The following is a 12,592-nucleotide window of genomic DNA, read 5'->3' as shown; positions in this document are numbered from 1 at the left end:
AGGGCAATTTTCAGGTCAAAGAAAGTGTCCTAGCCATTGTTACAGGGCACCAAAAAATTGTTATGCAAGGATGTCTAGCTCTTCCTAGAAGGCTGCAGTTTGCAGTGTAATTACTTTACAGTGATTAAAGGGAATTTACAAAGAGATCCTCAAGGATACTCCGTGGCAGCACTGCTGAATATCTGTGCTGGCTAAAACAATGCAATTGGAGTGTGAGGCAGCTGAGTAGATCACACAATGATTTTGCTTTGTACCTTAAAGCAGGATCCACCGTGTTATGCTGTGTGATGTATTTCACTCCAGAACGTGGCAGGAGGTACAAAACACTGCACTGTGCAGACCATACTACTTTCAAAAAGCTTTTGAAAAACATGTGCAGCTTAATTCAATATTGCCAGCCTCTGGTACTCTCTGGCAGGAACTTATACATCTCTTATAAATCTCTCTGTTTATCTGCAAGTGCAGGGATATGGAGGCATGATGGTTACATCTTAATATTATCTTTGTTGTTGCATATAGGTTTTAATTTAATTTTACGTTATGTGGCATTTACTTTATCTGCTCCGATTAAACTAATTCTTCAAGGGACACAAGGAAGGTGACTGAAGGTGATACAGGCAGTCTCCTGTGGTCTGGATCTGCATAGGCAGCCCCTTCCAGCCAGCTGTGACTGGATCCACCAGAGAATGTGATTAGAGGGGGAGCAGCATCTTCAGTGCTGGGCATTGGGAGAGATTTAAAAACTAAGAGAAAGTGAAGGTAAAACTATAATCTAATTTTGAAAAATGAGGATTAAAGGTTCCATTACTCATGCTGTTTCCACTGTACATATGGAGGTAACAATATGTGATTTTGCTGGATAAAAATATTGGCCCCATGCAGCTAGTGTGGTGCAAGTAAATCCCTACTGTGCTTGTAATGAGGGGAGGTTAGGATCATGCAGATGTGTGGCTGTAAGCCGGTTTAGTATTTGAGCTGGCATAATATGAAGAGATTGTTCCTTGCCTTACTGGCAAGTCTGGATATTCTCCACCATGTTGTGACAACAACAACAAAACCACCAGGAGAGCGGCGTGGCTCGGTGTGCATCTTCCACTCGTCACCCTCTAATGCACAAATTGGGTGCCAGCAGGAGCCTCCTGCCTGGGGTGCTCGGGGCTTTCTTTCCCATGAGGCTGCTTTAATTTCATATGTTTGGTAAGCATCTGTTTTTACAAGGGTAGCACAATGTGTAGAAGCATGGAGCAAAACACTGGTGCTGATGTTTCTAAGTAGTCAGAGACTTCTGCCTTAGTAGTCCAGGGATGCCCCTGGGGCAAGGCTGCCTGCCCAGATGGGCAGACAATTCAACCTGGAGAATAACACAGTCATGGATACTCCTGTGGGAAGGTGAGGGAAGAGGAGGGCTGCTTCACTGCTGAACAAGGAGGTCACTTTGCATGTTCATCCACTGTCCACGCACGATAGTGCAAAAAGAGTAGATGAAGGTAGCAGAAGTGAGCTATCACAGCTAGGAATGCTTTGGAAAAGTGGGAGAAAAAGTTACCTGAGGTTACCTGAAGCACAGGGATGTGGAGGGATAGAATGTAAGAAAATATAGTGCAGAAGGTAATCTCACACCTGAGGAGTTGCAGCTGTACTAATCACCACAGATTAGTAACAGGCCTGCCCTTCATAGGCCACAGCTGAGTCCAATAAGATGATGAGTGCTACAAAAGAGTGGGGAAGCTGGGTGACGAGAGGGCTGGAGTTTGTTGATTGTGCTGTGGAGGGAGCTGCAATTTGGGGGCTGAGCTGGAATTTGGGGGCTGAGCCCCCTCAGTGCTGTGAGGAACTGCCTATAAGAAATCACCAAGCAGGTATGGGAGCTTTGCAATAACAATGACAACACAGGGACATCACTTCTTCTGCATCACTGAGGAGGAATGGCAGTTTTGGCTAAGGTAAGCAGAGACACAGGGAGGTGTGAGAGAAATCAGAGATGGATCAGCAGCTTGACAGGGACAGAAGAAAAGGTAGAGCATAGGAGAAGAGAGCATAGTAAGTGGTCATGCAGGGGAAGCAGGAATTACAGCTGGAGTGGTAGGGAAAATGAGCGTCTTTGAGGCTGTGTGTACTGAGGAGACAGCAGAGCCTGACTCTGAGCTCTGTGGAAGGTGAGGAGCTACGTGCTGGTGCGTGGGGCTGGGGGCATTGGCAAAGGCAAAGGAAATTATATATCACTCTAATCTGCAGCACATTCCTTGTTGTCTGGGAATATATGTGTCAGCTGGGGAGATACCTGTGGAGGTTACTGGAATTAATTGTATTTTTGCATTTCCCTCTCTCTCCCACTCACCTCCCACAGATGCACACGCAGATTTCTATAGGCATAAATGTAACACTGAAGTTTCATTGTGGTTACCAGCATCACTTGTCTCCAACTATCACATTGCCATTTGAACATTTTGTGATTCCATACCCCCTCAATTCCCAGGGCCTATAGAGAAGTTGTAATTTCCAAGGAAAAGAAAAATAAAAAGGAATAAACAAACAAAATCCCAACCGAAAAAACCAACCCTTTGGGTCTCCAGGAAGCTTTCCAAATTTGTCTATGTATTGGATCACCAAGAATTTTCTGGAGCTTGATTTTTCTGGCCTATGGGGCTTAATAGATCTGGATGTCTGAGATTTAAAACTGCCTTACTGCTGATAAGATTTTTCTCACCTGTAAGTTGCAGTAGATTAATCATGCCTGGGAGATGATTAAGCAGGGACACATTCACTGATGCTGACCAGAGAGACAGAAAAGGGCTGATGGGCAGGGACCAAACCAAAAACAGAAATCAGAAGAGCCACTGTACAGTACACATGTAGGTCCCAGATGCTGGAGTGAAGTGGGTCCTCAGTAGTGTTTTTATTGCTTCATAGTAAGCAATTCATTGTAATGTATCCCTAACCTGACAAAGCATATATGAACATGAGGAGATATTTCTGTGAATGTGTCTGTTCTTTATTGAACACATTAGTATATTAAATGCTGCTTTTGAAATACACAATACTTGTTCTCCATAGTTTATAATTATAAATATACTACAGTATCAGAAGGAGCATCAAAATATATTCATTACATGATTCACTGTGTCAGCGCATTGACTTGCAATCCGGCTGCCATGCAGGCTTTTCCTGCATGTGAAAGGAAAGCATCAAGGGAAGTCTGAATCCCAGTGCTTTCACAGAGTTTTGCACCCTCTTCAGAGTGGTGGGATTTCATCTGGGAGCTGTTGCAATGTTCCTACCTGGTGCACTCGTGTTCTGTGCATTTACTTCATCTTCCACTCTAGAAAGGTATTTTCCTTAAGTTTTGTAACAGTAGCCAGCACAGGTAAGGTTTCATCCAAAATTAAAATGCTGCTATGTTGGAATAACTGACCTCTCTTGAGTCTTTAAAATTCTTACAACACATTCTTCCTGAAAGATGCAATATCTGAAAACCCTTTCTCTCAGCCTTTTATGTTTCTTTTTTTTTAATTAATATAAGCTGAGATGTTTTTATTACTATACCACAAACATTTGGATCTGAAGAAGAAATGTACATTTTTTAAAACTTAATGGACAATATTAAGTGATCAACACCAATTTAAAATTGCATATTATAATAAATACATATTTTGCATTTAAAGAATTCATTGGAGATGTCCCAAGTGGCAATTACCTTCCATTTACTAACCAGGTAAATGCCACCTTTAAGACAGTTATATTCTTTTCTCATCATCATCAGTATAAACTCTTTTCAGATAGTTTTTGTGAGTGGCCAAGACTGTTTGTCCTGCTGCCAGATGAACTAGCAAGGTTTATTTTAGGCTGTATCAATGGTACTTAGGGCATGCGCACAAACTGTGTCATCCATGTTGCTTTTTGCCACCTCTGACCACTGTGTTTTCCCTTTTGTTGACAGAGATTTTACTTCCACTCCTCCAAGAGAAAGATTGTGGAGAGATGTCAAAGCTTATTATTCAATGGAGGTGTCATACCAAGGCTCTTCTATGAATGACCCTGGCAGTGTTAAATTCAAGAAAACAGTGCTAAAGGGTATGTGGCCACATGGAAGATTTCCATGGGTTTTTTCACATATTGCAGGGTTTGAGTTTTGATTTTTTTTAACCAATAAGATTATTTTTATGTGGGGCCCTGAAATAATAAGGGATTATTACAGATCCAATGGTAGCCTAGGTGCCCTTTCAATAATCATTGTAAAAACAGACAGCAATTTTAGTGCTCTCTTCATTTCCATAAAATACCTAACTTGATGGTTCAAATACTTGCCAGGTAAGAGGTACACAAAGGAGGGAACGAGACTGTCCAGTGCTGTGAGTCCCCTCACCAGGGAGAAGACCAGGCAGGTAGCAACTGACCCTTGTGACAAAGAAAGGTGGTGACTGTGAGAGGAGATGGGTGCTGCAGCAGCCAGATCCATCCCACTCCTGCTGTTCTTTCCATCTCCACCACCTCGGGACAGGCTGGTCACTGCCAGCCCTTGCAGTGTGGCCTTTCATCCTGCTCTGGTTCCACCCTTGTGGAGCAGTATGCAGACTGTACTGCTGGGGACAAAGTCAAAATTACACTGATGGTATCTTGTTCTGACAAGATACAAAAGGTATCCACCTCCCAGGCTACAAGCGTAGCAAGCAGAATGAACTCTGAATTCAGAAAATGTCACATTTTTAACAACCAGTTTTGGTGTTTTCAGCCAGTTCCCAAATGAAAAGACCTAATATTTTCTAAAGTCTGATTTTTTAATAAAAAATAATTTCATGTACCAGGACAATGCAGCTTTAGAGTAATACACACTTACTGCATCTACTCTGAAACATGAAAATTATACAGGGATCAACTGCTGGGGAGGAGCAGTTGATGAAGGGAATGAAGCAGGGAATGAACAGGCTTGTTTGCATCACCTGCTGGAAGTGCATTATTACCAAGATGCTGCAGCCCTGGTGTGCCAAAAATACCTGTTTCTGGGTAGATTTTAGTAACTTGGAGAAGCTGGCTCCAAGTATATGCAGGGCAGTCTAAAATATTACTTCATCACACAGGTTTTCAAGAAGGAAAAGAAGAACCTTCAAGAGTCACCTTTGGGCAAACTCAGAATTCAGAATTGAATCAAAGGAAAAATATTCTTTGCAGATAGCACAAATCACCAGTCCCTGCCCACAAGGTAGCTGCAACATCTTCTTCTGTGAGAGTCTGGACCTGTGTGTCTTCATTAACTCTTGGAAAATGAGTGCAGAGCATTTCTGAATGGCAGGATGCACATTCCCACCCTCTACACTGGGCTGAGCATTTGGAGAGACATCTCAGGCCTGCCTGAGCTGCCAGATTTGGAATAGCACTTCTGCAACAGGAGTCTGAAAGTCTGTGTAGTGTCCCTGTAACCATGCCTAATGCAGGCATCAGTAGTATGTAGAAGAACAGCTAAGAATTGGACTTTTAAACTCATGTGGGCTTTATGCCCTTCAGAATTTGGCCATCTGAAGCTACAGGCAAGCACCCAAGAGAGAGGGAAGTATAATCTACTAAAATCACAGAATCCCCATAATAAGGAGTTATTGGCTCAAGTAGATCACTTTCCAATTTAACTTGTGCCTTTCCTAAGCAGCATGTATATCTCCTACCTTCTGTGTACAGCAAATGTAAGCAGTGAATCCAGTTTGTACCAGCTTCCCTGGCCACAGAAATTGACCCACTGTCTTTTCTTTCAAAGACAGAATTTTTAAAGCTTGTGTTGCAGTTCAGCCTTGAGTTTGGGCTGACATTTGTTTCCTTCCCCAAATGAGTTGCCTGGTTACATTTCAAGCAGACTTCTGAAAGTATACAAATGTACTTCTAAAACTGATAATCATCTTGGGGGGGAAGGCTTATATCCTGTTTTTGCTTATGAGAAGGGCCCCAGGCACCCTGATTTAAAAAATGATCTGACAAGAAGCAAAGACTCAAATGCTTCTTGACACATATACATCTGACACCTCAGATAATCAGCATAGTTTCATGGAATTAGCTGAAACTCCATCCTCACCCCCCACCCCCCTCTTGTCATCTCACAGCAGAAAACATGCTGAATAAGAGTGCATCACACCAGGTCCAGGCTTTTATTATATTTTCAGTCCAGAAGAAGGAAAAAACATTCTTTTTTTTCTCACTGTTTCTCTTCCATCAGCAGAGCTATTCTTTCCTTGATGCCATATCAAATGTTTAAAAATTTTCCACAGTTTAGTTTTAAAAGCAGTACATGAAGCCAAAGAAGGAAAAGAAGAAAAAAGAGAAGAGCAAATGGAGCCATTTGAGCTCAGCTTTCAAACAAAGAAGCCAAATCAGGAGCTCAGACCTTGGAGCTGAAAGCCCCAACCTCCTTTCGGACAAATGCCTTTGCTCTACTGATTTCAGTGACATCTGCACAATATGGGCATGGACCCATCTTGCTTCAGAAACTATGTGTCTGTGCAAGATTTTGCCCATAAAAGAGAACCTAAAGGATGTGTGAGTCATATGAAAGCACATGGATTTGGAAAAGGAGCACTTCACAGTGTAGAGGAGTGCAATAAAGCCTTGCTCGCCCCCTTACCTGAAGTATTTTTGCAACACATATATTTGCAAGATTGCTTCTTTATTTTCATCCTCTTTGATCTATGCAGTTCCTTTGATGCATGCAAGTGATAAATCTCTGTGTCTTTCCTCCCAAGACTTTCAGACAATATGTGCCCTACTCTCATGGCTACAGTCAGTGCCTCCTGAGTTTGGATGCTCCTCTTCCTCCTCCTGCATCCTCCTACTGCTCCTCCCACTCCATAAATTTACCAGTCCTTGCCCATAGCTATTTCCTTGTCCTTGGCAGCATTGTCCTTAGGTGTCCTTACAAGTGACATTGATAGAAAAATGACCTGTAATCCTAAATCCTGCCCAGATCCACTTGGCTTCTGAGGATGCTGGTGCAAGAGATGAAAAGGAGCTCTGTATGGTTGGGCATTCAGGGGCTTGTTTTCATTCTTCCATCTCCACTTCAAGTGCAGCATCACAAAACCTGATTTCCTTCACCTTTCCTGGCACCTCTATTTTTCTTGATGACCAGTATTTCTGGCCCTGTGTCTATCTGTACCTGTGTGTCTCTGGGTCCTCTTTCTATATGTTGTACTTCAGGTCAGAAACTCTTCTTCTTCTTCAGTGCTTTTGAAGTCTCTGGAGCCACAATGTCCCAGCCCATGCCTGAACCTTCCAGCAACTTGAGTCAGGCCATATTGCTGATGAAATACTGTAAATGAGGGGTTTGGATTTCTAGAAATATTTTCCTTTCCTTTTTTTTTTTTTTATCAGTCATCTGTTAGTAACCTCTGAAGAATGAAATATTCACCCAGGCCTTGATTATCTTGCAATCTTGCATCTTACTGAAGGTACCTTTTTTACTAACCTTCCAAATTCTCACCTTAATGGAATAAAATACAGTTTCTTTCCCAGGCTTTGCTTTAGCTCAGAGAGATTTGAATGGGGGGAAGAGTTAACATCCCCATAATAAGACTAGAAAAATTACAGACCATAACATAAGTTTTGGCTGCTTATCTGAGGTCTCTGAGCTACCATGGTTTCCATCAGCTTCAAATATGGAAGCTCAGCAGCTTTGGAGAAAAGCAGGTCATATAATTCAATACATTTCATTCAAAAAACTGATATAAAACTGTTCTTAAAAAAAAAAATCTCAGTAGCTTTTGCTTCTATAAGGCTAGGTATGCTTAAAAGGATGGTGTCTGCCTCCACACCTTAGAGTTGCAGATGCCAACAAACACTGGAAAATGCAGGTAGCTGGGACAAGGAAGGCAGTGGGGGATTGATGTTCTTACAAGTTTGGTAAGGAAAGGGAAAAATGCACCACAACAAAAGGACAGAAAACATACAGAGAGTAGATAAGATACTTCACCAGCCTTACAGCCTTCATAGATGAGGGGTTGGCAATCCAGCCCCTTTGCATTCATGGGGGGAATATTTTGGAAAAGCACTGGCATCCAGCAACACACATTACTGCACAAGTGTTACTATTAATAGGATTAAGGCTTGCATTTATTATGCTGTGCAAAGATAGCAACTGTGATAAATGAGACTGCAAATACTGCCCACTTTAACCCTTTTTATAATCACTCTTATTTTTAGACATCATTTTCTATACTCACTTCACTACTTGGTTCCATGCCTGTGCTGGACTAAAAGTATTTTCAGGCAGCTCATTACAGTAAACATTAAGTATAAGAGCATTAATTTCAACAATCAGATATAAAATTTATCTGTAAATGAAGCAGCTGTCTTCATTGCATACTCAAACACACAATTCTACATATAATTTTTTGTGTTTGCATGTCACAAAGTGTCTCTAGTGTGTATCATTTGGAATCACCTGGCATTTTACAGTAAAGGCAACAACATAGATGCCTTACAAATAACAAATGCAGAAATCAATTGCAGCTGTAGCCCTTGCACAAAGGTTCAGCATGCTCTCCTGCAGGTGAGAGATACCACCCCTACAGAGCTTGCTTCTCTGTCCAGGGCATTGTGGGCCAGCCAGAGGGCATGGCCTCGGTCCGAGCACTGTGAGTCACACAGGGCTGCAGCGTGCCCAGCCCTGTGAGATTTACAGGGTGATCAATGGCCTCAGCATCCTGAATTACTCTGGAGATAGTTTATTAGGAAAGGGCCTTAGGGAGCAAGGAATAGAAGGAGAGAGTAGATTCACAGTTAAAGGAAGAATTGGTAAAAGGCATCTTATACATGAAAATTCAGATGCCCTTCTGAATTTCCTAAAAGCTTGAGGCATCTGAGTCCAGGGCTTTGCTCTGGGCCCTTCTCTAGAACTGATGTGCAAGTAAATCAGGCTCCTGTATGAAATCGCTCTTAAATGTGTAAGGCACCATCAATCAAAAGGTGTAATCAGCTTTCCTCTGCTCAGTCCCTGCAGAGCTATTCTTGGCATGCTGTTGGAAAAAAGCAAAGGCAGAGAGATGCTCTTTTTTTCCCTCTGAACAGAGTCCCAGAGAGACAGCTACCCTGCATAAGGAATGCAGCCCGTATTCCCTGTCTGAAAGCCGAGTTTCACAGTGTGTCATCGCCTCTTCTGCCAAGGTGTTCCATTCCCAGTGTCCAGGACTGTCAGGTCAGTGTCTGGCCCACACTAATCCACAGATATTTCTGCCTCATCTGACTGCCAGAAATTTTCCTTCTCATTTCTGGAACAGTGTCACCCAGACATGCCCTAAAATTTCATGAGGAAACTACAGACCAGCCACTGCCTCCTCTTTCATGTGCATTCAGCTCCTCAGTGCCCCAGAGCAACATGAAAGCAGAGCAAAAAAAATCATGTCCCCTTACTCATGGCAGGGAAGCAGGACTTAAAAACTACTATGCAGGACTTTTGGATGCCCTCACAGTCAGGAATAGTGGGAAACCTTGGTGTGTTATTGCCAGCCCCTGAGCTGGGTGGGCCACAGCCACGGACTTTTGCTGCACCTCTTTGAAACAGAAGCCCTACAATGGGCATCATACCCTTGCTTATATGTGCACACACACAGATATTTTGGTTATAACACCGATTTTTGAAATAAATTTTTGCAGAACCAGGAGGAGATATAAAAGCAGTAGGACCTCACAGGAAAGACAGGGGGAAGAAGGAGTGCTGGGAATTACCAAACCAAGAGCTGCAGCACTGGATTCTCCTCAGCACATTGTAGGATTTATGTCAAGGTTTCCCACACTGTCATTAACCCTTATCCACACATCAAGGGCTGTGTTCCTACTGGGGTGTTTCAGAAGATACACTGCCAAACAAAGCCTTTCAACAAAGAGCACAGAATCAGTTGATCTCTCAAATTTTCTTCTGTAGTTTTTTTTGTTGTTGCAGAAAAGTCTTGTATAAGGGCAACCACATATTTTGCAATGCCAAGATGCATATCATTCACATATAGAGGTTACACCAGTATCACTGGGAGAATGTGCCCCTTCAAGAATTGTTCTAATTAGCAACTTGAGCTTTCATTTAATTACACTCTTTAATGCACATCTTGGAATTACAGAGGTGGGTGTAATTTAATTAGCCAAAAAAAAAAATCCAAGACACATTTCTGTTCCATTAAAATACAGGTTACACTTAAGACATGATGGGGATGACACAGATATTTCCCAGGAACAAGGTCACTACACCTTCGCCTTGAGGTATGTTCAGATGCAGCCCTGGGCATGCGAGCCTGAGTGTGGCTGGAGGCTGGCAGCTGCTCATTACAGGCTGCCAGGGGTCTCAGCCTGGCTCCTGGAGGACAGGTGGCCACATGACAAACAGAGCCCCTCACAATTAGCACTAATTGACACTCGGGTGGCCGGTCTCCAATGAGAGGTCAGGGAGGGGCAAGCTCAGAGCATCCCGTCCTGGCAGCCAGGTTCTGTGGTGCCACCACCACATTGCTGTGTGCAAGCACAACACTCAGCACCAATATTTTGACAGCCTCGGTGTTCACCAGGGCCCCCTTTGCCCCCTGACTGAAACTATCCCGGTTTTAGGCCTGCTGTGAATGCCTTAGCCTGGCCTCTCACCCACATCAGCTCCATTAAGTTGCCCTATCAGCCATGCCCTTCATCCCCTCTCCACGATGTGCTGGCTGTCTGGAGAGCAGATGCAAGAGTCTGAGTTTGCTACCACCTCCCACCTTTCATTTTTTCATTTAGAAACATTTCCACATTAAAAATGTGCAATAAACTGACCAGCTGCCACCCCTTGATGCTTAATCCTCTCTAATCTCGTCTGGGAACACTGAAATGTACAATTTTGCTTATTATGCAGCTTCCAAAAATAATTGAATGTAGCAAGTAGAGAGGGTAGCAAGTGAGGAAAAAAGGAAAGTAACCCCTTAGCTATTTATTTATCATTTTCTAAGGGCCTGGATGGCACACTCACACTGCTGTGAATGATCTCCTCCTCCTTAGAGAGCACATACAGCTACTCAAGGTGTGGACTGAAAAATGTCCAACACAGGCCCTCTCCATCCAGGAATGAGATAGCCTATGCCCCACAGACCTGCCAGCTCCACAGCAAACAACATGGTCCTCAGGGATGGAATTAATTGGAGTTTGGATTTTATACTGGTTGGCTTGATTGACTTCATCTGAGGCCTCACAAAAGCAGTAAGTCTTTCAGAGGGGCTCCCTATAAATTTATGGCTCACAAGGCAGGGAAAAAAAATCTCATGTAAATTATACCCTTTGAAAATGATCATGAGGTATCGAGATGGCCCAGGGGACTGTGGAGGAAGTTTCATCTCTTGCTCATTTAGCATAGGTAAGCAGCAATAACTTGTTATTCTCTTGAAGTAATGCAAAAGCTTAGGGAAAACAAGGTGTTTTATCAGTTTACTTAAACCATGCCCTGTATCAAACATGTTGGGTGTGCATACATCTGTCTACAATCAGATATCTACAAGGTTTTCCCCATGAAAACCAGCAGGTCTAATAGACATGCAGACAGATTGGTGATGTCCTTTCTTGGTGTAAGGCCTTTCTTCCTTTTGCTGAGAAGTCACAGCCATACCCAGATAATTTTGTGAAATGACGACGCCACGTGGGGAGCAATTGAAAGCAGATCTGACAGAGCCACTGGCATATTGTTCCAGGCTGCTCCACATTGATCCTAGCTCATCTGGAGCCCCACAGTTTTGTCTTCAACAAATTTCACAGCTCCAGTCGTCATTTCTAATCCAAATGTCTAACATGATCTTTTTCTGTGATGTCACCAGCTTTTCCCCAGCATTCAGCTCTTCCTGACAGAAATATAAAGCCTTATCATGGAGTCATAGAATATCTCAAGCTGGAAGGGCACAGGACTACCTAAAACTAAATCATGTAACTAAGAATGTCATCCAGATGTTCCTTGAACTCTGACAGGCTGGATGCCATGACCACTCTCCTGGGGAGGCTGTTGCAGTGACTGATGACCCTCTGGATGAGCAACACTATCCTAATATCCAATCTGTACTTCCCCTGATCAAACTAATTTCATTTTCTTAATTCTTTGGAGGAAGAATTTCTCTGAGATTCTGACTGTCTAACTTGTATAAAAGAGAGTTCATGGCTAAGGCATCTCTAGAAAGTGAAGTATTCAGTAAAATTCAGCTTTAAAACATTATTTTGCAGTGCAGCTGTGTATCCTTTGTCCCAGCTCTGAGAAACATGGAGTCTTGTCTTTTTCTTTTCCTGGGCAAAAGCTATAAAAAAGCAGTATAGAGAGCTCTGGAGGTCAGGGTCCTCTCTCAGTCATCTGCAAACCATCTAACAAAGTCATCAGCTCTTCACAAAGTGCAATATTAAGAGCATATTGTTTCACACGTGGTTCTTATCATTTTCCACTTTGAAACAAGCAGCTACAAGCTTCTCTAGAGGAGCATTTTAGTGGTAGCAAAGACAATCAACTTGGAAAAAGTGACTGATTGCTATAGTGCTAGTTAGCATTTCATGTCACCTTGCTTTCAAGTTCTCATTAATTACATTACATTAATTAATTAAGCCTGATAGCACACCTGTTGTTAAGAATTAT

At 42.7% G+C, this 12,592-nt stretch overlaps 1 long non-coding RNA gene across 2 annotated transcripts; it reads left to right on the top strand.

Moving 5' to 3' along the window:
- The first annotated feature begins 1,758 nt into the window (after positions 1 to 1,758).
- LOC135445195 (uncharacterized) lies at positions 1,759 to 11,167 on the top strand. 2 transcript variants are annotated; one of them, XR_010439476.1, is made up of 5 exons: positions 1,759 to 1,943; positions 3,938 to 4,071; positions 5,076 to 5,197; positions 9,043 to 9,169; positions 10,153 to 11,167. It is a non-coding gene; the product is annotated as an uncharacterized LOC135445195 (long non-coding RNA). The 2 variants fall into 2 exon arrangements; XR_010439475.1 differs by lacking the exons at positions 9,043 to 9,169; positions 10,153 to 11,167 and having other exon boundaries at positions 5,076 to 7,799.
- Positions 11,168 to 12,592: the final 1,425 nt, after the last annotated feature.

This window comes from Zonotrichia leucophrys, chromosome 3 (genome assembly GCF_028769735.1).
Source record: "Zonotrichia leucophrys gambelii isolate GWCS_2022_RI chromosome 3, RI_Zleu_2.0, whole genome shotgun sequence".
NCBI lineage: Eukaryota > Metazoa > Chordata > Aves > Passeriformes > Passerellidae > Zonotrichia > Zonotrichia leucophrys.
The sequence above is the reverse complement of the archived record's forward strand: the minus strand, read 5'-3'. Positions and strand labels throughout refer to the sequence as shown.